We start from the raw sequence: 27,854 nt of genomic DNA on the forward strand, positions 1-27,854 counted from the left end.
GCTCTGAAGAGAAGCTGCATAAGCTTGGGTTGTTTTCTTTGGAACAGAGAAGGCTGAGAGGTGACCTGATTGTGGTGCATAAAATTATGAGGGGCATGTCCAGGATAGATAGAAAGCAGCTGTTCCATTAGTTGAGGGTCAAAACCAATTTAAAGTAGGAGGTTTGGAGGGATTTCGGGAAAATGATTCTCACCCAGAGGGTGGGTGGGGTCTGGAATGCACTCTCTGGAGTGTAGTTGAGGCAGAAAACCTCACAGCATTTATAAAGTACTTGCACGAGCATTTCAAATGTCACAACATACAAAGCTAGAGGCCAAATGATGGAAAGTAGGATTAATAGATTTACAGTAGTTTTTTGATTGGTGCAGACTTGATAGGCCAAAGGGCCTCTTCTGCACTGCACGATTCTGTGAAAGGAGGATAAGGAGTTGTCTTGGGAGTCTGCAATCTGAAGTCTCATGACATCAGGTCAAACATGGGTGGGCAAACCTCCTGCTAATTACCTTGTACCACACTCCCTTAGCAAATGATTCAATAATCCTCCATGTTGAACAATACATTGAAGAAGCACGAGGTATAGAGAACTTTGGTGTCCATCATCAAGGGTGGCTCAGCAGCACCATCACCAGTCAATTATTTGTTGCTCATTTCTAATTGCTCAGTGGGCAGTTAAGAGTCCACCACATTGCTGTGGGTTTAGAGTCACAGAGACAGATTTTCTTTCCTAATGGACATTAGTAATGTCAGAAGAACAGATGGGTTATTATGACAATTGACAGTGCTTACAAGGTTGATAATAGCTAGTTTTTTTAATTTCAGATTTTTACCCAATTCAAACTTCACCAGAACATTAACCTGCATTATTAGTCCAGTGTCATAGCTACTAGACTGGGTCTAAAGCAGATGGCAGGAGAACCAACAAACGGGAAAAACATACTTAACCTCATCCTCACCAATCTGTCTGTTGAAGATGCATATGTCCTTGTGGAAACAAAATCCCATCTTCATATTGAGAATACCAACCATTGTCTTTGTGGTACTGTCACCATCTGAAATGGTATAGTCTTGAAACAGATTTAGTACTCAATCTGGTATCAGCGAGGCACTGTGGGCCATTAGAAGTAGCTAAATTCTACTCCAATATAACCCTGATTTTGATTTTTGATTTATTACAGTCACACGTACCTAGGTACAATGAAAAGTTTTGTTTTGGTGCAGTACAGGCAGATCATACCGTACAAAGTGAATTAGGGTAATAGATCAGAGCGAAGAATACAATGTTAAGGCTGCAGTGAAGGTACACAAAAAGCGAGATAAATATTAAATTTAAAATCTGAGAGGTCCATTCAGCCGAGAAGAAGCTGTTCTTGAATCTGTTGGTACATTGGTTTAAGCTTTTGTACCTTCTGCCCAACGGAAGAGGTTGGAAAAGATTATAACCGGGGTGGAAGGGGTCTTTGATTATGTTGGCTGCCTTCCCAGGGCAGTGAGAAGTGTAGATGGAGTCAGTGGATGGAAAGTTGGCTTGTGTGATGGAATGGGCTGTGTTCACAACTCTGTAGTTTCTTATGGTCCTGGACACAGCTGTTGCTGTACTGAGCCAAGATGCATCCGCATAGAATGCTTTTAGTGGTGCATCTATAAAAATCAGTGAGAGTCTTTACAAACCATGCCGAATTTCCTTAAACTCCTGAGGAAGTAGAGGCATTGTTGTACTTTCTTGATCATCACTCCTAGGAACTGGATACTCTCAACCGTCCTCAATTCAGCTCCATTGACGTAAGGCATGCCATCCCCCTTGCTTCTTGAAGGCAATGACCAGGTCTTTCGATTTGCTGATGATGAGGGAGAGATTGTTATCTTTACACTATGCCACCAAGCACTTTCTTTCCTGTATTCTGTCTCGTCAGTTCAAGAACACAGCTCTCTGGCGCCACCTCAAGGGAAACTTGGGATGACTAATAAATGCTAGCCCAGACAGAAATGCCCACATTTCATGAACAGTTCTGGAGAAGGGTCACTGGACCTGAAATGTTAACAATGCTTTCTCTCCACAGATGCTGCTGGACCTGCTGAATTTCTCCAGCAATTTTGGTATTTGTTTAGTAGGTTAGGGCTAGAGAGATAATGGGAACTGCAGATGCTGGAGAATCTGAGAATACAAAGTGTAGAGCTAGATGAACACAGCAGGCCAAGCAGTATCTTAGGAACACAAAGGCCCTAGACCCTTCATCAGAAAAGTTAGTTCTACAACTCATTGGCGTTTAGAACAATGAGAGGCATCCACCAAGCTGAGATGCTGCCCACACTGATAGGCTAGCTCTTTCTCATCCCTCCTGGAGCTAAAGCTATATCAGTGCAAGCAGGATGACGTGCTTAAAGTGGCCACCAATCAACCACATAAGGGCCTTGAAACATAAGAAATGCTTGGGGGCTTGACAGGGTAGATGCAGAGAGTTTATTTCCCCATGTGGCAAAGTCAGGGACTGGAAGGTATTATTTTCAATTCAGGGATCGTCCGTTTAAAACAGAGATGAGGAGATCAGCTTAATCCCCCGATCAGCACAGACAGCTAGACCCCAAAACCTGTGACTTTGTCCCATTCCCTAAGCCTTCCCCTAGAAATGACACCCTCTTTCCCCTGCTGGACTCAAACCCTTGACCTCCCCATCCAAACCCCATACATCAGCCCATTTGGACTCAACATGACCAAAACCTGGAGTCCTCCTGATCCCTCCTTGGACCCAACAACACTCTGCAGAACCAACCAGAGTCCACCCAGCACAGTCCCCCAAGGCTGACACTACCCATGGACATCCAAACCCCTAGTCTTCCTCCCTAGGGATTCCACCCCTATCCCACATCACCCTCATCCTCAAAACTTGTAACCCTTTGACAGATTTGCCATCACAGCCCCTAAGTCCACCCCACTTACCATCTTACCTCAGCCACATAGTCCCCAACCCTTACCTATCTGCCACACCTCTCTTCCCTGATTGTAGACTTTTACCTTCTCTTAGTAGCTGTGAAAGTGGATTCAGAAACTTTAAATCCTAGACCATAGCAAGACAAAAGGGTTCAGTTTCACTGATAATCCACCCCGCTGTTGGCTGTGTAAGTTCCTGAATTTTAGCACTCTCGAGGTTCACCTGGAGAGCTTCTCTGAAGGTGAGTGTTTATTTCACTATCTATGAGAATGGAAATAGGGTTTTCAATCCTGTTTGTTAGATCTGGGCCAATAATTGTTATTTATGTTGTTACAAGATAAATATTGACCAGGCTACTGGGGGAAAACTCACTCTTTTTCAAATAATGTTATGGGATCTTTTCCACACACTTGGTTTAATATCTCGTGAAAAGTACCACCTCTGACAGTGCAGCACAAGCTCTGTACTGCCAGAGGTCAGCCTAGAGTTTCTGCTCAAGTCTGTGGAGTGTTTCTTAAGCCCATGACCTTCTGCCTGATGGAGGAGCACATCACCTGTTGAGCCACTGTTGACCTTGCTGTGATCCCCTCTGTGGAATGAAAAAATCTGAATGTCATGTAGTAGAAAATCCTTGGATTCATTGTGAGTAATTCTGACAGGAGTGCAAATAGAAATTATATTAAAAGGGTCTATGGTGAGGTCTGTTATGATGGAGTGGTAATATTTCTACCTCTGGACCAAAAGACGTTGCCTAACATGTCTGAATAAGATGATCAAAAATAATTATAAAAAGGGGGCTTGAAAATACAACCAGGCATTGATGTGGACAAGCAAGCTACTGCTTTTAGCTAGCTAGAATCATACAGTACAAAAGAGGTCAGTACAAATTTGGCTCAATAGGCCTTACAGACAAAAATATACTACTACCTACACGAGTTACACTTTCCTGTGCTAGGCTCATAGCCTTGAAAGTTACGATACTTCAAGAGTTCATCCAAACAATTTTTTAAGGGTGTGAGGAAACCCACTATAACTACCCTCCCAGGTAGTGCATTCCAGATTCCCACAACCTTCTAAGTGAAAATGCTTTCCTTCAAATTCCTCGTAAACCTCCTGTCTTTCACTTTAAAAGTGTGCCCCTTGTTCTTGACCCTTCAACTAAGGGGAGCAGCTGTATTCTATTCACCCTGTCCATGGCCCTAATAATCTTAAACACCTGGACAAGGTTCCTGCTCAACCTTCTCTGCTCTGAAGAAAACAACCTGAGCTTATCCAGTCTCTGTTAATAGCTGAAATGCTCCAAGCAACAACCCGATGAATTTCCTTTGCAGCCCCCATCAAAACTATTGCAATCATATCCTTTCTATAGTTTACCGACCAGAACTGCACACAGTGCTTCACCTGTGGCCTATCCAAAGTCCTGTGCAGCTCGAACATGATCTCCCTGCTTGTAAAATCTTCTGCTAGGAAATATGCTGTCATCTTATGTCTGATTCGTCTATCTTGCCAAATCTTCACTGAAGCTCGTCTGCAACTGCATCATCTGACTATTCTGAGGTGAACCCCTCCTTTCTGCTGCACTCCTTTTTGCCCTCCAGATATGATCTCTGTAGCCTGTGGTTTCTGAACAAAAGGCTGAAATTATGATGTTGGTGTCATTTTTCAACTGAGTTCTTTGTACGCTTGCCATTTCAGGCTAAAAGTCCTCCTTAGATTGAATGATGGTGCCAGGTGAGAGTACTCGATTTCAAAACATACAACCAGTGGAGCATTTCATTTAATACCAAGTTGAAAAGACAGACCCTCCTCAATCACAGTATGGAGGAATGGAAAAGAAGCTGAGATGGACATTAAGTGGTCTTCCCATTCAACACAAACCTATTTTGCCTTACAGGAACTTCAGTTAGATGAGGTGTTAAAGCAAAAGGACCCATCTGCCCTTGAGGGTGGACTATGATTCCCACAGTATTATTTTAAATGGCAGGTAAGTTCTTACCGTCCATTATTCGTCCCTCAGCCAACAGCATTAAAAAACAGATTACCCCCTCATTGTCCCAGTGCATGTCTGTAGGATCTTGCTTTACATTAATTGGTTGCTACCTTACCTACTATGGTGACTGCACTTCAAAAGTCCTTCAGGGCAGTGAAATTATTTGAATAGCTCTTTCAAAGGCTATAGAAGATTGGATCAAATGGCCTCCTTGTGTGTATGAACCTATAGTTTCTGCCATTGGAAAGAGATCAGAAATTTAACCTGGGTGACTGTTCCCTTAGTATTCTAATTTAATGATTGAAGCAAACTACAAATTCCCCACATAAAATCAACTAACCTGATAGAAATTAGCGATTATGCCAACACAGTGCCGGACAGTATGGCTCATTACTGCTCTGTATCTGTATATATATCTATCAAATGACCCTGTTAACAAGTATTTGGATATGTATAGTAAAAAAAATTGTATTTGTACAGCGCTTTACACAACCTCAGGGCACCCTAAAACACTTTACAGCCAATGAATCTTAACTGCCTTCTGAATGGAAAGCCACACAGTTCAAGGGAAATTAGAGAGGGGTAACAAATGCTAGACTTGCCAGTGATACTCACTTCCCGTGAAAGAATGGAGAAGGCTGGATTTTCCAAGGATTGGCTATCTCACTCACTTTCACACTCTGACCCATCTATTTACAAAAGAAGGGAGATCTGCATTTCTGAAAGTACACACCACTAAAGGTTCCCTCTGAAATGCAGAGCAATACTGAAATTCTGACAGTTCTTTCGTAGTGCAAAACTGTTGGAGAAATGCAAATTATGCTCCTTTTTCCGTCAGTCAGCTGCCGTATTCTGACATTTAAAGGTCCAGACAGCCACTTTGACAACTGCTAACAAAGGGTAAGTATATAAGGGAAGTGCGGTGTTCAAGTGCTGGGACAGAAAGGTGTCAACTTGGGGGATAGACTGCCAGGACAGTAGGGCATCATGTGAGCAAATAAGTAGGTGCCAGCTGGCTAATATGCCAAGAGTAGCATGCCAGTGAGGTAGGTTGCCAACCCTAGGTAAGGGGTCACAGTGCCAGGTAAAGTAAGGTGACAAGTCGGTTGGGTGTCAGGACGCAAGGTGGCAAGGGGCCGAGGTAAGTGATCCAGTATTTATGGCAATTCAGGATGGTTGCACAAAACTGGGTCTGGCAGGGGACAGATGGAGTGGGTCTGTGAGCAGTGGCAATGGGTGTGGTGTCAGCTCTTGGATGTGGCGATGGTGGGAAGGGGCCAGTGGTCTGGACCAGGGGTGGCTGCAGGGTGGTTGGGCAGTCATGTGGGGAGGAGTTTTGCTGGGTCTGAGGGTAGTGGCAGAGGGTCTGGAGTCACAAGTTGTGGGGTCTGCCAGTGGTGGTAGGAAGGGATGTTGACAGTCAGGTCTCTTACAGAGGCAGGTGGTGTGGGGAGGAAGGACTGATGATATTGGGGGCGGTTGGGTCTGCAATGTGGTTAGGTCAAGAGCAGGTCAGGTGTACCAAGTCCTAGAGGTTGGGGGTTGGTTCAGGATCTGTGGGATGTAAGAGGTCTGGGGAGAAGTGGGGGATATCTCAACTAATAATGAAGTCTGTTAAATAGTTACTTAGTAGTCTAATGTTTCCTGAGTAACTATGTTACTTCATTTCATCAGAGCCTCTAGAGTCTCAGACCTAAATGCAGGCTATCAGAGGATTCTAAGCATAGAGGAATTTCCCAGTGAAAACTTCAATTCCTTTGGAGAGTGCTATGATAGGAATTCTGCAGGGTGCTCATGTGCATTACTCGAATATTAACTGTCTGGTCATTGAAATATCTAAGCCAAAATATTTTAAACTTGCCATGATTGGAACCGGGGCAGATGGATCCCATTTTCTACGAGATCCTTGACTGGGGTTGTTAAACTGGGCTAATCAGGGAGCCCTGGCTAGCAGATATAAACAGGAGATTGAGGGGTAGCAATGGCCAAGTGGTATCATCACTGGGTTGTTAATCAAGGGACCCAGGAAATGTTCTGAGGACATGGATTCGAATCATGGATGGTGGAATTTGAATTCAATAAATATTTGGAATTAAGAGTCTAATGATGACCATGAATCCATTGCAGCAAAACTGTTGGAAACACCCATCTGGGTTGACTAATGCCCTTTAGGGAAGGAAAAAGCCACCCTTACTTGATCTGGCCTATGACCTCAGACCCAAAGCAACATGGTTGACTCGTAACATGCCCTCTGAGCAATTAGGAATGAGCAATAAATGCTGGCCTAGACAGTGACGCTCTCATTCCATTGAATGAATAAAGAAAAGAAAATCTGCTCAAATGTAAACAGGAGATTCGGAAAGTTTTTTCTCATTCTGGGGCCTGGCTCTGAGCTGACTTGGTGATGGGATACTGACCTTCTTGGAGTTATTTCAAAACTAATTGTTCAACTTCCACAATTGCAAGATTACCATTTTTGCTGACTTAGTGTTCACTGGGAACTAAATCTTGAATTTGTACAGCATCTTTTATTGGAGTAAATAATCTCAGGTTGCCTCACAGGAGTGATTATGAAACAAAATTTGGCACCAAGCCACAGAAAAAGTTATGAGGATCACCCAAAGCGTGTTCAAAGGGGCAGATTTTAAGAAGCATTTTAAAGGAAGAGGCAGAAGTTAAGGAATGAAATTCCAAAGCTTACGAGATATGCAAGAGCCATCCTAGAGGGGCACAGAATTCTCAAAGTATTGTAGGGTTGGAAGAGGTTACAGAGATAGGGCAGAGTTCCCAGATGGATTTGAAAACAGATTGGGAATGGCTGTGGGGCTGTTAATAGGGCAATTATGGCAAATTATGTATCCTTGCATTTGATTGCTCAGTTTTTTTTGTCACCTTTCAATTTTCACACTAGTGTCTTCCAAAAGATATTTAGTAAAGTACCACATATTAGACCCATTAGCAAAATTGAAGTCATGGGACAAAAGGGACATTAGAAACATAAATGTACAATCGGTTAAGGGACAGAAAACAGGGAGTCATGGTGAAAGTTTTTTGGAATATTTTAGATACAGATGAAATTTAACTCAGAACAGTCCAAAGTGTAACAATTTCGACGAAGGAGGAGTAAATAGCTGTTTCCAACAGGACAAACAGAGGACAGAGATTTAAGATGACAGGCAAAAGAACAAGAAGTTAATTGAAGAAAAATATTTTTAAGCAGTGAGTGGTAGGATTTGGAATAGATTGCCCGGTACATTGGTAGGTAATAGCCTTCAAAAGGGAATTGGATAAACACATTGAAGGAAAAAACAAATCAAGGATATGGATAAAAAAAATTGAACTAAAGAACAAAAATGTGAATTAACTGGGTTACTCTTTGAAATAGGCACAATACGTCTTGCATTCTTGTTTTGAAACAAATAGACTGCTGTATTGAAACTAGTTCTGTCTTGTTTGGCATTGTAAGCTAACCAAATGAGACGTCTATTGAAAACTTTGGCTGCCTTTCCTCTGCTATTGCTTTCATCTGTGCTGTTGACAAAATTAAAATGATGTTCAGCCAGATAAAAGATTCCGTACCTCACATGTCCCTTTCCGTTAGATCTGGTGTCTTGCTGTCTTCTATCTTTTATACCAGAATGTTGACCATTCAAAGTCATTCTGTGTGAACTGCTCATGACTTCTGTAAGTCTGCAACGGGATTGAAAAGTTAAAGTTGAGTGCTATCTTCTTAATAGTCTAGAAGACAATTCCTTTACCAAAACGATCTCAAAATTTGTTAGAATTACTTGGCAGTTGTGCTAGTTCTCCAAAAGGCAATGTTAACCTTTGAAGGTCACTTTAATCTCAGTTCAATTCTAACCTTATTGGTCTTGATATGAGTTGCTTGAGTGATATTTGGTTTCAACCCATCTAACTCCTGAATCTTCATAAGACTTTCTAACTCTTGAAGCCTCATAATGTCAACAGATTCATGAAGTCTCCAGCTTGTGCTTTCTTGTAAACTCACACATTCTTTTGCTTGGCATTTTTAAAAAAATCATTCACGGGAGGTGGACATCACCGACTAGCATTTATTGCCCAATCCTAAATGCCCAGCAAACAATTAAGAGGCAATCACATTGGTGTGGGTCTGGAATCAAACATAGGCCTGTTCAGGTAGATTTCCTTCCTTAAAGGACATTACTGAATCAGATGGACTTTTACAACAATTGTTTAATTCACGGATGTCTTTAAGCTAGATTTTTAAATCTAGATTTGTATTGAATTCAAATTTCACCACTGCTATGATGGAAGTCAAACCCATGTCTCCTGAACATTATCTTGGGCTTCTGGATTACTAGTTCAGTAATATCACCATTACACCATCACCTCCCCAAATTTGCTCATGTTCCTCTTGATCTCCAAGAAAAGTGACATCTCTTTCAATTTCAGTTTTCAAATGATCAGTTTGAAGGATCTGGACGATTTCATGATGGTTAGTTTGTGAATTCCTTGTCATTGCAGTAGATAGATTCAACAGATCTGGCACCATAAACTTATAAAAGATTTATGGGATTGAAAAGAATCTAGGCAGGCCAAGCAAAAAAGTTTTAATTTGAGAAAGGGTCATTTTGCTCATCTGAGATATGATTTGGCAAATGTGGACTGGAAACAGCTACTTGAAGGTAAATCGGTGTCAGAGTGATGCGAAGCATTCGAGGATGAGATAGTGAGGATTCAAAATATGTATGTTCCTGGAAAGACAAAAGCATGGTCTCCCAAATCTGGACACATCCCATAATGCAAGATTTTAAAAAAAATTCATTCACAGGATGAGGGTGTTGCTGGCTAGGCCAGTATTTATCACCCATCCCTAATTGCCAGGAGGGCATTAAGTGTCAACCACATTGCTGTAGGTCTGGAGCCACATGTAGGCCAGACCATACAAGGATGGCAGTTTCCTTTCCTAAAGGACATTGGTGAGCCAGATGAGTTTTTGCAACAATCAGCAATGGATTCATGGTCATTAGACTCTTAATTACAGATTTTTTTTTATATTGAATTCAAATTCCACCATCTGCCGTGATGCGATTTGAACTCAGATCCCCAGAACATTACCTGGGTCTGCAGATTAACACTGCAGCAATAATACCAGTAGGCCAACACACACACACACACACACAATGTCAGACACCAGGAGCCCAATATCAGCCTAGAATTTAATCTGGAAAAGTGTGAGGTCATACATTTCAGGAGGGCAAATAAGGCAAGGGAATGCACAATAAGTGGCAGTAAACTGAGGAGCACAGAAGAACAGAGATACATTACAGGCTGTGCTCAGATTCCTGAAGATAACAAGACAAACAGTTAATGTAGTACTGATGTCACACAGGATACTTCCCTTCACCACTGCAACATAAAATATAAGAGCAGAGAGGTAACATTAGAATTACATAAAACACTGATTAGGGGATAGCTAAAGTACTGTACAGAATTGATATTGTCATGTTAGAGACACTTTATGAAGATGTTGCCATTGTAGCATTTGTAGACCATTGCAGATTTTAGTTATTAGGAAGATTTTATAGGGTAGGATTGCTTTTTCTTTCGAATGGATGAAGCTAAGGGGAGATTTAATTGAAACATATAAAATGATAAGGAACATGGATAGAGTGACTAAGAAGGATCTAAGACAGTGTGGGAAAATTGCATTGAGATGAAGGATCAACCATTATTTTATTGAACGATGGTGCAGACGCAAAGGGCCACTGGGCCTACTTTTTCCTGTTGTCCATCCTTTATGTTTCTATGACCTGTTCCCTTTGTGGAGATCAAGATCAAAGAGATATGCATTTAAAGTAACGAGCAGAATGATTCAATGAGATTTCTGAGTCATTTCTCCATCTAGACAGAGAAGAGAATCAAAAACTCACTGTCTGAAAGGCTGGTAGAGGTAGAAACCCCCATCATATTTTTAAAAATCATGGATATGCAACTGAAGTGCTGAAACCTGTAGGATTACAGACCAAGAGCTGGAATATAAGATACAGCCAGTGTAAGTATAATAGGCAGAATGGACCCTTTCTGAACCAGCTACTTTCTCGGTGCCAAGGAGCCAGGGCTGGCACCCAAAGTTCTGATGCCATGAGTCTTGACTTGAGTGCCCACCAGTTTTTCGGCATCATGGCTTTTTACGCGTTTGACGATTGTTGAGACACATGTTGCTGCTCCTCCCATCGATGCTCCTGCCCACTTTTAACACTCCAGGCCATCGATGAGTCGTGGCATGTGGAGGTTGCATGCAGGTTTGTTGGATTTTCCTTTTTTTCTCCTTAACATTTAAGAAAGAAAATCTAAAGCATGTGAAGCAACATAAAATGTGGACAGGAAGTTTAATTAATAGAAACAATACTGGCTACATGCCCACTAGGAGTTTGGGCATAGAAAGGTTGCCCCATTTTTCTTTATAACAATGCTTGGTTGCCTGGACAATAATATCAGCTCTCACCCTGGCCAACTGGCAGATACAGAGCTTGTCTGTTCTTAAGATTGGTGTTTCGTTCAAGAAATCACAGCCATCACTAAAAATATATTCAGCTCCAGGACATCACCCAACTCCAGCCTTACTTCAGTTCATTTTTAATCTTTTACTTGAACTTTATTGACTGCTGCAGTCCATGAGGTATAGGTACACCCACAAATTTGGTTAGGAAGAATGTCTCAGGATTTTGATCCAGTGGTGCTGAAGGAACAGCGATATATCCTCAGGTGAGGATGATGAGTAACTTGGAGAAGAAATTGTAGTTGGCGGTTCTCCCAGGTATCTGCTTCCCTTGCCTTACTAGACTAGATGATAAAGTTCATAGGTTTGAAAGAAGCTGTTGAAGGAACCTTGGTGAGTTACTGCAACACATCTTGTAGATGGTACGCACACATCTACCACTGTGCATCAGTGGTAGAAGTAATGAATTTTTTTTCCCCTTATTCATTCTTGGGACGAGGGCTTTGCTGACCAGGCAGCATTTATTGTCTGTCTTTATTTGCCCTGAGGGCAGTTAAGAGTCAACTGCGTTGCTGTGGGTCTGGAGTCACATGTGGACCAGACCAGGTAAGGATGGCAGTTTCCTTCGCTAGAGGACATTAGTGAAACAGATGGGGTTTTCCCAACAATCGACAATGGATTCACGGTCATCATTAGATTCCTAATTCCAGATATTTATTGAATTCAAATTTCACCATCTGCTGTGGCGGGATTCAAATCTGGGTCCCCAGAACATTATCTAGGTCTTTGGATTTACAGTTCATCGATAATACAGCCTGGAGTTCGGTGACCAATGGTGTTCCACAGGGCTCTGTTCTGGGGCCTCTGCCATTTGTGATCTTTATAAATGACTTGGATGTGGAAGTGGAGCAGTGGATTAGTAAGTTTACCGATGCCACGAAGGTTGGTGGAGTTGTGGACAGCATGGAGGGCTGTTGTAGGTTGCAACGGAACATTGACAGGATGCAGAGCTGGGCAAAGGAGTGGGAGATGGAATCCAACCCAGAAAAGTGTGAAGTGATTCATTTTGGAAGGTTGAATTTGAATGCAGAATAGAAGGTTAGTGATGAGATTCTTGGCAGTGTGGAGGAACAGAGGGATCTTGGGATCCACTTCCATAGATCCCTTGAAGTTGTCACCCGAGTTGATAAGGTTGTAAAGAAGGTGTATGATGTGTTGGCTTTCATTGGCAGGGGAATTGAGTTTATGAGCCGTGAAGTTATGCTGCAGCTCTATAAAATCCTGGTTAGACCGCACTTGGAATATAATGTTCAGTTCTAGTCACCTCGTTACAGGAAGGATGTGGAATCTTGAGACAGGTTGCAGGGGAGATTTACCAGGATGCTGCCTGGACTGGAGGGCAGGTCATATGAAGAAAGGATGAGGGAGCAAGGGCTTTTCTCATTGGAGTGAAGAAGGATGAGAGGTGACAGGTTAGAGGTTTCCAAGATGATGAGAGGCATGGATAGAGTGGAGTGCCAGAGACTTTTTCCCAGGGCAGAAATGACTATTATGAGGCCGCATAATTTTAAGGTGAATGGAGGAAGGTATAGGGGAGGCGTCAGAGGTAGGTTCTTTACACAGAGTGGTGGGTGCGCACAATGTGCTGCCAGCGGTGGTAGCGGAGTCAGATACATTAGGGACTTGGATAAGCAGATGGATGATAGTAAAATGTAGGGTATGCAGGGTAGTTTGATCTTAGAGTAGAATAATAGATCAGCACAATGTTGTGGGCCGAAGGGCCTGTATTGTGCTGTACTGTTCTATGTTCTAATACCACTAGGCCATCACCTGCCTGGTGATGGATGAGTTGGATGAGTTACCAATCAAGTAGGCTGCTTCGTCCTGGACAGTGTTGAGCTTCTTCAGTGCTGGACTCATCCAGGCAGGAGGAGGTTATTATATCACATTTCTGAAATTTGACTTGTAAGTGGTGGAGAGGCTCTGAGGAGTCAGGAGCTGTGTTACTTGCCAGAAATATTGACCTTAACATTCCTTCTTATTCAAATCTGGGACTTGTACAAAATTGGGAGAGTCTTCTCACAGACCAGTCTAGGAACAGCCTGACACAGTCACAGAATCATACTTATGGACATTGTCCCAGACTCCATCAAAACCATCCCTTGATGTCCTGTTCCATTGGCAGGACAGATCCACCATATGTGGTGGCACAATGGTACACAGCCAGGAGGGAGTCGTCTTGAACATTGACTCCAGACCCCATGTAGTGTCATGGTATCAATAGACAATAGGTGCTGGAGTAGGCCATTTGGCCCTTCAAGCCAGCACCACCATTCATTATGCTCATGGCTGATCATCCTCAATCAGTATCCTGTTCCTGCCTTATCTCCATAACCCTTGATTCCACTATCTTTAAGAGCTACTATCTTTTCCTTGAAAGCATCCAGAGAGTTGGCCTCCACTGCCTACTGGGGCAGAGCATTCCATATATCCACCACTCTCTGGGTGAAGAAGTTTTTCCTCAACTCTGTTCTAAATGGACTACCCCTTATTTTTAAACTGTGTCTTCTGGTCCTGGACTCACCCATCAGCAGAAACATGCTTCCTGCCTCCAGAGTGTCCAATCCCTTAATAATCTTATACGTCTCAATCAGATCCCCTCTCATCCTTCTAAACTCAAGAGTATACAAGCCCAGTCACTCCAATCTTTCAACATATGATAGTCCCACCATTCCGGGAATTGACCTTGTGAACCTACACTGCACTCCCTCAATAGCAAGAATGTCCTTCCTCAAATTGGGAGACCAAAACTGCACACAATACTCCAGGTGCGGTCTCACCAAGGCCCTGTACAGCTGCAGAAGGACCTCTTTGCTCCTATACTCAATTCCTCTTGTGATGAAGGCCAGCATGCTATTCGCTTTCTTCACTACCTGCTGTACATGCATGCTTGCTTTCATTGACTGATGTACAAGGACACCTAGATCTCGTTGTGCTTCCCCTTTACCTAACTTGACTCCATTGAGATAGTAATCTGCCTTCCTGTTCTTGCCACCGAAGTGTATAACCACACATTTATCCACACTAAACTGCATCTGCCATGCATCTGTCCACTCACCTAGCCTGTCCAAGTCGCCCTGTATTCTAATAACATCTTCCTCACATTTCACACTGCCACCCAACTTTGTGTGTCATCAGCAAATTTGCTAATATTACTTCTAATGCCTTTGTCTATATCATTAATATATCGTAAACAGCTGCGGTCCCAGCACCAAACCTTGTGGTACCCCACTGGTCACTGCCTGCCATTCCGAAAGGGACCCATTTATCACTAATCTTTGCTTCCTGTCAGCCAGCCAATTTTCAATCCAACTCAGTATTTTGCCCCCAGTAGCATGTGCCCTAATTTTGTTCACCAATCTCCTATGCGGGACTTTGTCAAAGGCTTTCTGAAAGTCCAGGTACACTATATCCACTGGCTCTCCCTTATCCATCTTCATAGATACATCCTCAAAAAATTCCAGAAGATTAGTCAAGCACGATTTCCCCTTCGTAAATCCATGCTGACTCTGACCTATTCTGTTACTATCCAAATGAGTCATAATTTCATCTTTTATAATTGACTCCAGCATCTTTCCCACCACTGACGTCAGGCTAACCGGTCTGTAATTTCCTGTTTTCTCTCTCCCTCCTTTCTTGAAAAGTGGGACAACATTTGCCACCCTCCAATCCGCAGGAACTGATCCTGAATCTATAGAACCTTGGAAAATAATTACCAACGCGTCCACAATTTCTAGAGCCACTTCCTTAAGTACCTTGGGATGCAGACCATCAGTCCCAGGGACTTATCAGCCTTCAGACCTAAGAGTCTATCCAACACCATTTCCTGCCTAATATAAATACCCTTCAGTTTGTCCATTACTCTCGGTCCTTCAGCCACTACTGCATCTGGAAGATTGCTTGCGTCTTCCCTAGTGAAGACAGATCCAAAGTACTTATTCAACTCATCTGCCATTTCCTTGTTCCCCATAATAAATTCACCCGTTTCTGACTTCAAGGGCCCAATTTTAGTCGTAACCATTTTTTTTCTTTTCACATACCTAAAAAAGCTTTTACTATCCTCCTTTATATTTTTGGCCAGTTTTCCTTCATAGCTCATTTTTTCTCTGTGTATTGCCTTTTTAGTTATCCGCTGTTGCTCTTTAAAAGCTTCCCAGTCCTCTGGCTTCCCGCTCATCTTTGCTATGTTATACTTCTCCTTTATTTTTATACAGTCCTTAACTTCCCTCGTCAGCCACGGCTGCCCCCTGCCTCCCCTTAGGATCTTTCTTCCTCTTTGGAATGAACTGATCCCGCACCTTCTGCATTATGTCCAGAAATACCTGCCATTGTTGTTCCGCTGCCATCCCTGATAGGGTATTGTACCATTAAACGTTGGCCAGCTCCTCCCTCATAGCTCCGTAGTTCCCTTTATTCAACTGCAATACTGACACTTCCGATTCTCCCTTCTCCCTCTCAAACTGCAGATTAAAACTTATCATATTATGGCCACTACCTCCTAATGGCTCCTTTACTTTGAGGTCCCTGATCAAATCCGGTTCATTGCACAACCCCCATTCCAGAATTGCCTCCTCCCTGGTAGGCTCCAGTACCAGCTGTTCTAAGAATCCATCTCGGAGGCACTCCACAAACTCCCTTTCTTGGGGTCCAGTACCATCCTGATTCTCCCAGTCTCCCCGCATGTTGAAATCTCCCATAACAACTGCAGTGATACCTTTGTGACAGGCCAATTTCAACTCTTGATTCAACCTGCACCCTACCTCCTGACTACTGTTTGGGGGCCTGTAGATAACTCCCATTAGGGTCTTTCTACCTTTAGAATTTCTCAGCTCTATCCATACTGACTCTACATCTCCTGACTCTATGTCCTCCCTCGCAAGGGAATATCATTCCTCACCAACAGGGCTACCCCACCCCTCTGCCCATCAGTCTGTCCTTTTGATAGCACGTATAGCCTTGAATATTCATTTACCAGGCCCTGTCCACTTGAAGCCACGTCTCAGTTATCCCCACAACATCATACTTGCCAACTTCCAACTGAGCCTCAAGCTCACCCACCTTATTTCTTATGCTTCGTGCATTCATATATAATATTTTTAATTTGTTTCTCCCCTCACCCTTCCTATCAATCCCTATTTCACTTGGCCATACTGTACAATCCCTTCTTGAGTTTTCTGCTCTGTTGATTCTGTTGTCCTTCTTAACTTCTCTTATTCTCACTTTCCCTTTAACTTCATTCTTAAATTTCCAGTTTGGCCCCTCCCCCCATCACTTAGTTTAAACACACCTGTGTTGCAGTGGCAAACCTGCCTGCCAGAAAACTGGTCCCCTGATTATTAAGATGCAAACCGTCCCTTCTGTACAATTTATTTTTACCCCAAAACATACCCCAGTGATCCAAGAATTTAAATCCTCGCTTCCGACACCAGTCCCTCAGCCACGTTCAGGTCCATTATCTCTCTGTTCCTGCCCTCTCCAGCCCGAGGAACTGGAAGCAAACCAGAGATAACCACCCTGGAAGTCCTGCTTTTCAGCCTTCTTCCGAGTTCTCTGAAGTCCCGTTGTAGAATGCTCCTCCTTTTCTTCCCGACGTCATTAGTGCCGATATGCACCACCACCTCTGGGTCTTCACCTTCACCCTTGAGGATTCTCTGCACTCTATCAGTGACGTCCTGGATCCTGGCACCAGGAAGGCAACACACCATCCTCAAATCTCACCTGTTGCCGCAGAAACCCCTGTCAGTCCCTCTCACAATGGAGTCCCCTATTACCACAGCTCTCCATGATGTTTGACTTCTCGGCTCTGCCTCTACAGCAATTTTTGACTCGCAGACCTGTCCACCTCTCGGACTGGCAGTGTCGTCTGTCTCGGCAGTTTCTAAGACAGTCAGCCCGTTTACAATAGGTGCTTCCCCTGGGGTCTCTTGTACTTCAATCATGTCTTCCTTTGTCATCGACATCCCCCTTCTCTCTTCAGGTATCTTCGATGTAGTGACCTTGCTGAAGGTCCTGTCCAGAAAATTCTCATTCTCTCGGATGAGCCTGAGGTCTTCTAGTTCTTTCTTCGGTGCTGCAACAACCTCCTTCAGAAGTTGACTGTGTACACACTTACCACAGCTATAGGAGCCAGAAACATCATCAGTGTCCCTGACCTCCCACATCATGCATGCAGCACACTGAATCAGCTTGGCAGTCATGTCTTCACCCTCTTCAACAGTGGCGCAATCTCCTCACTGAGCCTCTTCAATGAAAACTCGCACTTTACTCACCAGGCACTTCCCTCAGCCCTTGTGTGTTTGCTGTGAGTCTGTGGACTCTTAATTAGGTTAGAGGAGGAGGGTGGGAGGGAGGACCTACCGTGTAGGACCTGGGGCTAAGAACACACCTACTTAAATAGCACTCCGCTGCAAAAAGGACCCGCTGGCTTCGAGGTAAGTACTTAAATAGCACTCACTTACCTTCCTAACTGCCTCTCTGCCCTGACCTCATGTCCGCCCGGCTCGCGCCACTCGCAGGTCCAACATGGGCAAGGGAACGTCCTGTCAATTACCAACTAGTTCCCTTGTCTGATGAATCAGTAATTCTTCACGTTGAACATAACTTCCAAGAAGTGCTGAGGGTGGTGAGGATTGTGCTCTGAACAGGAAACTTCAAACTCCACTACCAAGACTCTTAATTCCAGATTTTTAAAACATTCCGGCTACGTTACTTAGCATCCTGCAATAAGGATGGGTTGGATTTAACCAGTATTCTTTGCCAATAAAGTATAGGCCACAAGGCGGCAGCACTCACAAAACTAAACTTTTGTTGCATTTTTTAATATACAATGATACGATGAGACCGGAGATTATTTTTGTCTTTGACTGCCTTTGAGGTGGCAGTGCCTTGCTTTCTTGAGTGTAACTTGATAGTTTGCTAGGATATTTCAGAAGGCAGTTGACAGCCCTGTTAGAGACGGGGGTCTTCAGTTACATCAGCCAACCCAGGCTAAAGATGGCAAATTTGGTTCCCTAATGGACATGAATGAACCAGGTAGGTTTTTATGACAAAGACAACACTGAGATTGGTTTTGTAAATTCAACTAATAAATCTGAAATTAATATTGAATTTAAATGCTGCCAGCCTAGTCTGAAGTTGCCACTGGGATCAGTGCGGTGTCCATAGTCTGGAGGAACATACACTTCTGCAAGTAGGCAATGATCTTTAGCCTCATATAGGGTAAATGCCACCATTTTCTCCCTGTTACTTCACACTCACCCTAACTCTGCTCCTTCTTCCATTCCCAGAGTCACATAGTCTACAAATCTCACTATCACATGCAGCATCTTCATTCAATGGCTCTCACTCATGCCATTCACCTATTAAATTAGGATAGTTCAGTTGGCTGGACAACTATTTTGCAATATAGAGTGATTAAGCAGTGTTGGTTCAATTCCAGCACCGGCTGAGGTTACCATGAAGGATTCTCTTTCTCATCCTCTCTTTTTGCCTGAGGTATGGTGACCCTTAGGTTAAACCACCATCAGTCAACTCTCTAGACAGAACAGACCTATGGTTTGGTAAGAGAACAGCTGTCCACTGTGAGAATGGTACCAGTTTGGAACACTTTTCAACAAACAGTAATTCATGTTGGATTAATCATTGATTTTGAAATTGCTGGTGTTGTGTTAGGTGACAATTTGGAGACAGGCCCCTGATGTGGTATTATTGAAGGATGGAATGGTTTTAAAGAACTTCATGGCTTTCTCCTGGTCCTATGCTATGAACAAATATACAGACATATGAATTAGGACCAGTAGGCCATTTAGTCCTTTGAGCCTGCTCTGCTATTCAACAAGATAATGGCTGATCTGTCTATGGCCTCAACTCTAAATTCCCTGCAATCAATGCTCTTGGACAATAAAATGTGAGGCTGGATGAACACAGCAGGCCAAGCAGCATCTCAGGAGCACAAAAGCTGGCGTTTCGGGCCTAGACCCTTCATCAGAGAGGGGGATGGGGAGAGGGAACTGGAATAAATAGGGAGAGATGGGGAGGCAGACCGAAGATGGAGAGAAAAGAAGATAGGTGGAGAGAGTATAGGTGGGGAGGTTGGATACCCTTGTTAGTCAAGAAACTCCTTAACACTGCCTTAAAGATATTAAATGAGCCCAACTTCACTGCTGTCTTAGGAAGAGAGGCCCACAGACTAACACCCCTTTGAGAGAAAAGATTCCTTCTCTGTCTTCAATGGAGAACACTCTCTAATTTTAAATTGTGTTCCCTAGTTCTAATCCCTCCCACAAGAGGAAGCATCCTTTCAGCATCCACTCTGTCAAATCCCCAATATCTTACATGGCTCAATAAGATCACCTCTCATTCTTCTAAGCTCCAATGGACTAACCTGGCAGTCCAATCTTTCCTGCTGAAATAACACCATCTCTCCAGAAGATATTAGATTTGAAATGGTAACTTTTTAACCCTTCCACAGATGCTGCAAGACTTGTTGAGTTCCTCCAGTACTTTCAGTTTTTATTACCTTCCTACTTATTTTTATGTAAGTAGCACAATTTTCAGCCATACATTTGGTGCCTTCCTAAGAACATAAGAATACAAGAATTAGCAGTGCAATTTATATAGATTATAAATAATTGAGCCCCCAATATTTGATCCCTGTGGTATACAATTCGTCGCAAAGTGCCTGTTCAAAAACGTCCCAATTATGTACACCCTATGTCTTCAATTTGCAAAACAATTTTTAATCCGCGCTAATATTTTACCATCTACACCATGAGCTTTTTTTTTGTATAGTAACCTTTGATATGGAAACTTGACAAATGCCTGCTGGAATTTTAAGTACAGTACATCTACTGGTTGACTTTTATTTTGCTTTTTTCCTCAAAGAACTCTAATAAATTAGTCACACATGATTTCCCCTTCTCAAATACATGTTGACTCTCCTCTAACTCCTCTCATTTTCTTTGGATCAAAGGAGTGACCATGGGTATCTGCATGAGCCCACGTTACACCTGTCTCTTTGTGGGGTACGTCACACATTCCTTGTCGCTCCCCACATCTCTTTAACCAGCACATCATTGGTGCAGATTCCCTCTCTTGTCTAGAACTGGAAAAATTGGTTAATTTCACTTCCAATTTCCATCCTGCTGCCATCTTCATCCACTACAAACCTACTGACTCCCACAATTACCTGGACTATACAGTCTCACACCCTGCTTCCTGTAAAGACTCTATTCCATTCTCCCAGTTTCTCCATTTCCATTGCATCTGTTCTGGTGATGCTACTTTCTATAGAAGATCCTCAGAAATAGAATCATACAGTCTAGAAGAGGCCTTTCCACCCATTGCAATGTACCGTCAAAATACACTACTAAATACAGTAGTCCCACTTCTCTGAAGTAGGCCCATATCTTTGAATGTTATGTCACTTCAAGTGTTCACTCGTACTTTTTAAAAGGTTGAGGTTCCTGACTTAACTACACTCCCAGGCATTGCTTGCTAGACCCTCTGGGTGAAAAATGTTTTCCAAATTGTCCCTAAACCTGTTTTCCAGACACACTGAAGAAACTAAGGATGTCCAGCAGCATCTGTGGATATCGACCTTTTTCCTCAACTGAGAATTCCTTGCCACTATGGTTGAGAGGGCCTCAGTTGTGTCCAACACATTTCCCGCATTTCTGCCCTCAGCCCTTCTTTTCCTCCCACAACATTGATAGGGGGCCTCTGGTCCTCACTTTCCACACTACCACCCTCTGCATCCAAAGGATTGTAAGGCACCATTTCTGCCATGTCCAATGGGATGCCATCACCAGACACAAATTCCCCTCCCTTCCCTTGTCAGCATTCTGCAGGGATAGTTCCCTCCCAACACCTCCCCACACTCCCGTGGCACAATCATAGGAAGTGTAATAAACCCATTCATTTCTTCCCTGTTCACCAACCCAAGACTTCACACACATTTTAGATGAAGCAGTCATGTACCTGCATTTCATTCAATCTCATCCAGTGTAATCGCTGCACACATCATGACCTCCTCTACACTGAAGAGAGGAAATGAAGTTGGGTGACTGCTTTGCAGAACACCTAATTCTGTTGGCAATAATGAACTCAAGTTTCCAGTTGCCTGTCACTTTAACACACCACTGTGTTCTCTGGCCATAAGTTTTGCTTTGAGCCTGAGATTGCTTTAGTGAGGTTCAGTACAAGCTGGAAGAATACTAGTTCATTTGTGGCTTGGGGACCCAGCAGCCTTTAGGTTTCAATCTCAAGTTCAATATTTTGAGGGCCTCATCACCTTCTTCTACATGCTTTACCCACCTTTAGATCTCAGGCCTTGGCATCACATGGGCTACTTTCAGTACAGCAAACCCATCTTCACATATATATGGTCCTCATTATCAGCTTTTCTTCTTTCCTGGCATAGCATTATCCATTCTATTATTTACTTACTGTCTATCTCCACCAATTCTTCCATTCCATAAGCACTCCTCCTCAACCCCTGTCTTCAGGATATATACCATTCTGCCACCACCACCCCCCCACCCCAAACTACTGCTAGTTCTAATGAAGGGTCGCTGGACCTAAAATGTTGACTCTCCTTTCTCTTCACTTATATTGCCAGACCTGCTGACTTTCTCCAGTATTTCTGTTTTTGTACCATGTTTATTCAGCTTGATCACATTAAGTTTTCTAAATGGCCCACTATAACCTATGACTTACTGTAGATCTGAGGAATTGTTTGTTGAAGAAAATAAAATTTGCAGGTATCTTATTTACATGCTTTTGCTGTTTAAATTTCCTCCTCCAGAAATACTCTTCTGGACACTTTTGCAAATCATTACGTCCTCTGGACATAGCTTCAGGATGACATCTTAGCGAAAAGATGGCAAATCTGAAAATGCAGCAAAATGTCAGCCACAAATGCAGCCTGAATAGATATAATTTTTGCTGATTTAGAAATAGCACTATTGGAAAATACTTTGCAAATTTAGTGAAGACAGAGGTATGTTGCCAAAATTTTCATTTTGCAATTGTCAAGAAATATGCAAAAATGCCACGAAATTTGGCATTCTTCCTTTTTATTTGGGATGTAGTTGTTGCTGGCTGGACCAGCAGTTACTGTCTTTGAGAAGGTAGTGTGAGAGATGATTTATTGAACCATTGCTGTTCTTGAGGTGTAATGCTGATTGGCAGGGAGTTTCAGGATATTGACCCACTGACAGTGAAGGAATTGCAATATAGGTCCAAAGAAGGTTAGTGAGTGGTTAGAAGGGAACTAACATAGGAACAGGAATAGGCCATTCAGCCCCTTGAGCCTGCTCTGTCATTCAAAACGATCATGGCTGATCTGTGGTTTAACTCCATATGCCTGCCTTGGGCCCATTTCCCTTGATCTTCTTGCTTAATAAAAGTGTATTCATCTCAGATTTAAATCTCACAACTGAATTAGCACTGACCACCACTTGAGGAAGACGGTCCCGACCCTCTTTGCATACTTTCAAGCATTTCTCCTGAATGGTCTCAACAAATTCTTATTCTATGCCTCCCCGTTCTAGAATCCTTAATAGTGGAAATAGTTTTTCTTTGCTTACCTTGTTTTTCCCTGTTAATATCCTGAAAACCTCAATTAGATCACCCTTTAACCTTCTAAATTCTAGGGAATATGGGCTTAATTTGTCTAATCTGTTTTAAAAGTTAACTCTTGAAATCCAGGTATCATATTTGGAAACCTACATTGACCAGGGACAAAACATCCTTCTGAAGGTGCGATGCCCAAAACTTCCCTCAGTGCTCTAAATGGAGTCTGACTCGAGTTGTATACAACTGCAGCATAACATCTGTGTCCTTATACTTCAGTCCTTTAGATATGAAGGCCAGCATTCCATTGGCCTTGTTGACCATTTTCTGTGCCTGTTCGTACATTTTATAGTGCTATGTATCTAAACCCCCAAATCCTGTTGGACTCTTTATTTAACCTCGTGCCTTTTAAAAAAAACCCTGATCTATCCTTTCTTGGTACAAATCAGTGGTAATATCATAGGTATCTGTTTATCGATGAGAGCAATGCAAAGCTTTGGTAATGCGTCTTTCTTTACAACGATCTTCAGGTTCTGAGCAACTGACCAATTGCAAAGTTAATAAAGTTGCCTCAGTTGTACAAGAGCTCAACCTGGTGCAGTAGTTGCCAAGACTAACATGTGAGGAGTTTGAAAATCCCTTAATGTAATCACCACTGGTTTCTATTGAACATTCTCCCTACGAGAAGTAATTAGGAAAGCGATTTACATGAAAGTTATTCGAACACTACATATTTTTACCTTTCCATCAGAAAGCACTTGGATTTTCTACAAAGTCTTTCAGAATATCATCCCAATATTCTTTGTTGGTAACAAGATATATTTGAAGGACTGTTTCCATTGTTTGTATTGTGGTATAAATAGCTGTCCTGAACCCAAATGCCGTATACACAAGTATCTCCTACAAACAGCATTGACATACAGCTCACATAGTTTGTCTCAGCATTGTTCGTTGAGTGCTGGATGGTGAGGATTAACTGCAACAGTAGTAAAATACAGGAAAACTGCTTCAAAAGACTGTGGGAGTGAGTTCTTGAATATTTTTGAGACAGAAGTAGATAGATTCTTGTTAAGCAAAAGGATATTTATCTGGGGTTGATGGGTATAGGGGACAATTACATCAGTAACAATTTTACTGAATGACAGAACAGGCTCAAGGCAAGATTGGCCCTTGCCTGCTCTTAACTTGTATGTTCATATACTGCAGATGCTAGAAGTTGAAAACGAAAACAAAAATGTTGGAAACACAGAAGGGCAGGCAGTATCAGTGGAACACGAAACAGAGTTGTACATCAGGTCAGTAACTACTGATCAAGAAGGCCTTCTAGGGTGAAATCCTCTGCTCGTCTGCAAAATAGAACGATGGTATCTGTCAGATCTACAAGAGAACAGACAGTGCATCAGTTTAATGTCTGAAAGATAACCCTTTCTGTATTGCCTGATGGCCAAAGTGTAAGCCCAAATATTTCATGTACAGAAGCAAGATCTGATGCCCATTCATGGAGGATGGTTTTATATATAGTCCAACCATGGCAAGAAACTGCATCTAGATTTTCTTTAAAGCAAGGTGAAACCGTTGCACTACAGCTACTACTTGGTTCTTGCTGACCAGGACACGCTCCTGCTTTTGCCCCTGCTGTAGGGGTCGACCAGGGCAGGCCAACACCATTCATGATCCCATTACCTCAGGGGACCTCCCACCCACAGCCTCCAACCTCATTGTTCCCCAACCCCGCACGGCCCGTTTCTATCTCCTTCCCAAAATCCACAAACCTGCCTGCCCTGGTCGACTCTTTGTCTCAGCCTGTTCCTGCCCCACCGAACTATTCTCCACCTATCTGGACTCCATTTTCTCCCCTTTGGCCCAGAAACTCCCTACCTACGTCCGTGACACCACCCACGCCCTCCACCTCCTCCAGAACTTCCAATTCCCTGGCCCCCAACACCTCATTTTCACCATGGACGTCCAGTCCCTATACACCTGTATTCCGCATGCAGATAGCCTCAAGGCCCTCCACTTCTTCCTGTCCCGCAGGCCCGACCAGCCCCCCTCCACTGACACCCTCATCCGCCTAGCCAAACTCGTCCTCACCCTCAACAACTTCTCATTCGATTCCTCCCACTTCCTACAGACAAAGGGGGTAGCAACTCATATTCCGCTTGGGAACCCTGCAGCCCAATGGTATCAATGTGGACTTCACCCACCGCATCCCAAAACCAGCCCAGCTCATCCCCTCCCCCCACTGCATCACAAAACCAGCCCAGCCTGTCTCTGCCTCCCTAACCTGTTCTTCCTCTCACCCATCCCTTCCTCCCACCTCAAGCCGCACCTCCATTTCCTACCTACTAACCTCATCCCACCTCCTTGACCTGTCTGTCTTCCCTGGACTGACCTATCCCCTCCCTACCTCCCCACCTACACTCTCCTCTCCACCTATCTTCTTTTCTCTCCATCTTCGGTCCGCCTCCCCCTCTCTCCCTATTTATTCCAGAACCCTCACCCCATCCCCCTCTCTGATGAAGGGTCTAGGCCCGAAACGTCAGCTTTTGTGCTGAGATGCTGCTTGGCCTGCTGTGTTCATCCCGCTTCACACTTTATTAACTACTGGCAAAGTTGCCTGGACCCACAACTAGTGGCAGCTGTCACTATGGCGATGGTGTAGTCCTGCCAACCATTGCTTTGTCTACTTGGCAATGATGTGGATGTGCTGGTGTTGGATTGGGGTGGGCGATACGATGGCTAAGTGGTTAGCACTGCTGCCTCACAGCACCATGGACCTGGGTTCAATTCCAGCCTTGGGCGACTGTCTGTGTGGAGTTTGTACATTCTCCCTGTGTCTGTGTCAATTTCCTCCAGGTGCACTGGTTCCCTCCCCAAGATGTGCAGGTTACGTGGATTGGCCTTACTAAATTGCCCATAGTGTTCAGAGATGTGTAATTTAAATGGATTAGCCATAGGAAATACAGGAATAGGTTATGAGGGTGAGTCTGGGTGGGATGCTCTTTGGAGAGTCAGTGTGGACTTGTTGGGCTGAATGGCCTGTTTCCACACTGTAGGGATTCTATGAATCTCAGTCAGATGAAGGAGCAGCCATCCAAAAACTTGTGATTTCAAATAAACCTGTTGGACTATAGCCTGGTGTCATGTGACTTCTGATTTTGTCTACATGGCAAGACTGCTGTCCTGCAAATCTTCCACCATGATAATGCAGGGTTATTGATCAAATGTCAACTCTGTTCCTAGACCTAGCGAATAATTCCATTACAAACTGTTCACATCAGATTTTCTTTTTTATTTACTTGTGCTGGGCCAGCATTTATTGTGCATCCCCAGTTTCCCATCACAGGGTGGTGATGAGCTGTCTGCTTGAACCACTGCACTTCATTTTCGTAGGTTGACCCATAATACTGTTAGGGAGAGAATCCCAGAATTTTGACTCAGTGATACTGAAGAAACAGCAATATGTTTCTGAATCAGGATGGCAAGTGGCTTAGAGGGGACCTGGTAGGTGGTGGTGTGACCATGTATCTGCTGCTCTCGTCCTTCACAATGGAACTGGTTGTGAGTTTTGAGGGAACTCTAGTGATTGGACCAGATGGACCTTGTTGACTATGAGTACCTTGACTGTGGTTCTTAAACTGGGCCAATCAGGAGCCACTAGCTGACCAATTTTAACGGGGGATTCAGAATCTCCTCAGGTCAGGGGGGCTGATTCTGAGCTGGCTGGCCACAGCCGACCGTGCACAGGTAAATTTGGGATAACAAAGTGTGGAGCTGGATGAACATGTGTTCCTAAGATGCTGCTTGGCCTGCTGTGTTCATCCAGCTCCACACTTTGTTATCCCGAATTTACCTGTGCACGGTCGGCTGTGGCCAGCCAGCTCAGAATCAGCCCCCCGATATCTCGGATTCTCCAGCATCTGCAGTTATCTCTGATACAGGTAAATTCGGGACGACTTGGTGATAGGACACTGGCCTCTGTGCAATTATTTCAGGAACAAAACTGAAATGTTCTGAAGAAGAGTCAGGGGAACTGAAATGTTCTGAAGAAGAGTCAGGGGACCTGAAAACTCTGCTTCTCTCCACAGTTGTTGCCAGATTTGTTGAGTTTTTGTCTTTGTTTCTGCTTTCCAATATCTGCAGTTCTTTGGTATGTTTGTGGGTTTTGAAAGTGCTGTTGCAGGATCTTTGGTGAATTTTCCTACAGATGGTTGCGAATGTCAGCACCTGCACCATTCTGCTATTAGCCTAAATTCTTGCAGAGAGGAATAGTTTCAAAACACACCCACTGCCCTGGCCCTTTAAGAAACTGCAATGATGTAATGCGCTGATCATGAAGCGAAGCCACTTCCGGTCCACTCGTCAATCAAACCTGCGTGACGAGGGGGCGGGGATGGTCTTTGATTGACGTGGGTTACAGCCAACTGAAGCCGGTGTTATGGGCGTGGGGACCAATAGGAAGTAGGAACACGTGGGGCGGACCTAGGCAGGTTAGGTTGAGCCGGCCGGCCTGACAACGAGAGGAGCGGCATCCAGCACCGGGCAGCGGGGAGTGAAGGATAGAAACAGAGCGTAAGAACAAACCAGCAGCGCCGCCGGGATCACAGCGACATCGCGAGAGACTACATTTGGAAGCGAACGAGGCCACTTACCCAGCTTCTCGTCAGCGGGCGGCGGGAGGTGAGGAACGTGTTTTTCGGCTCCCCTCCTCCTCCTTCACCCTAACTGACTTCGAACGGCAGATTCGAACCGTCCAACCAAGGGACGTTGGCGAACCGGCCCCGCCTCGCGCCTGCTGGCGACCGTCTCCGGGACAACC

The 27,854-nt window shown here is 43.7% G+C and overlaps 1 protein-coding gene and 1 long non-coding RNA gene across 2 annotated transcripts in view; one reads left to right on the forward strand and one right to left on the reverse strand.

The window, feature by feature from the left end:
- On the reverse strand, positions 1 to 27,842 carry LOC125453161 (uncharacterized). The gene is made up of 3 exons (XR_007247711.2): positions 27,688 to 27,842; positions 8,497 to 8,607; positions 1 to 1,835 (listed from the first exon to the last, which is right to left on the reverse strand). It is a non-coding gene; the product is annotated as an uncharacterized LOC125453161 (long non-coding RNA).
- pak1 (p21 protein (Cdc42/Rac)-activated kinase 1) overlaps positions 27,508 to 27,854 on the forward strand; it is a 213,678-nt gene continuing 213,331 nt past the window's right edge. The window contains exon 1 of the mRNA XM_048532347.2: positions 27,508 to 27,715. The gene's annotated coding sequence lies outside the window, so the exon portion shown is untranslated. The remainder of the gene's footprint in view (positions 27,716 to 27,854) is intronic.

This window comes from Stegostoma tigrinum, chromosome 6, assembly GCF_030684315.1.
Source record: "Stegostoma tigrinum isolate sSteTig4 chromosome 6, sSteTig4.hap1, whole genome shotgun sequence".
In the NCBI taxonomy this organism is placed as follows: Eukaryota; Metazoa; Chordata; class Chondrichthyes; order Orectolobiformes; family Stegostomatidae; genus Stegostoma; species Stegostoma tigrinum.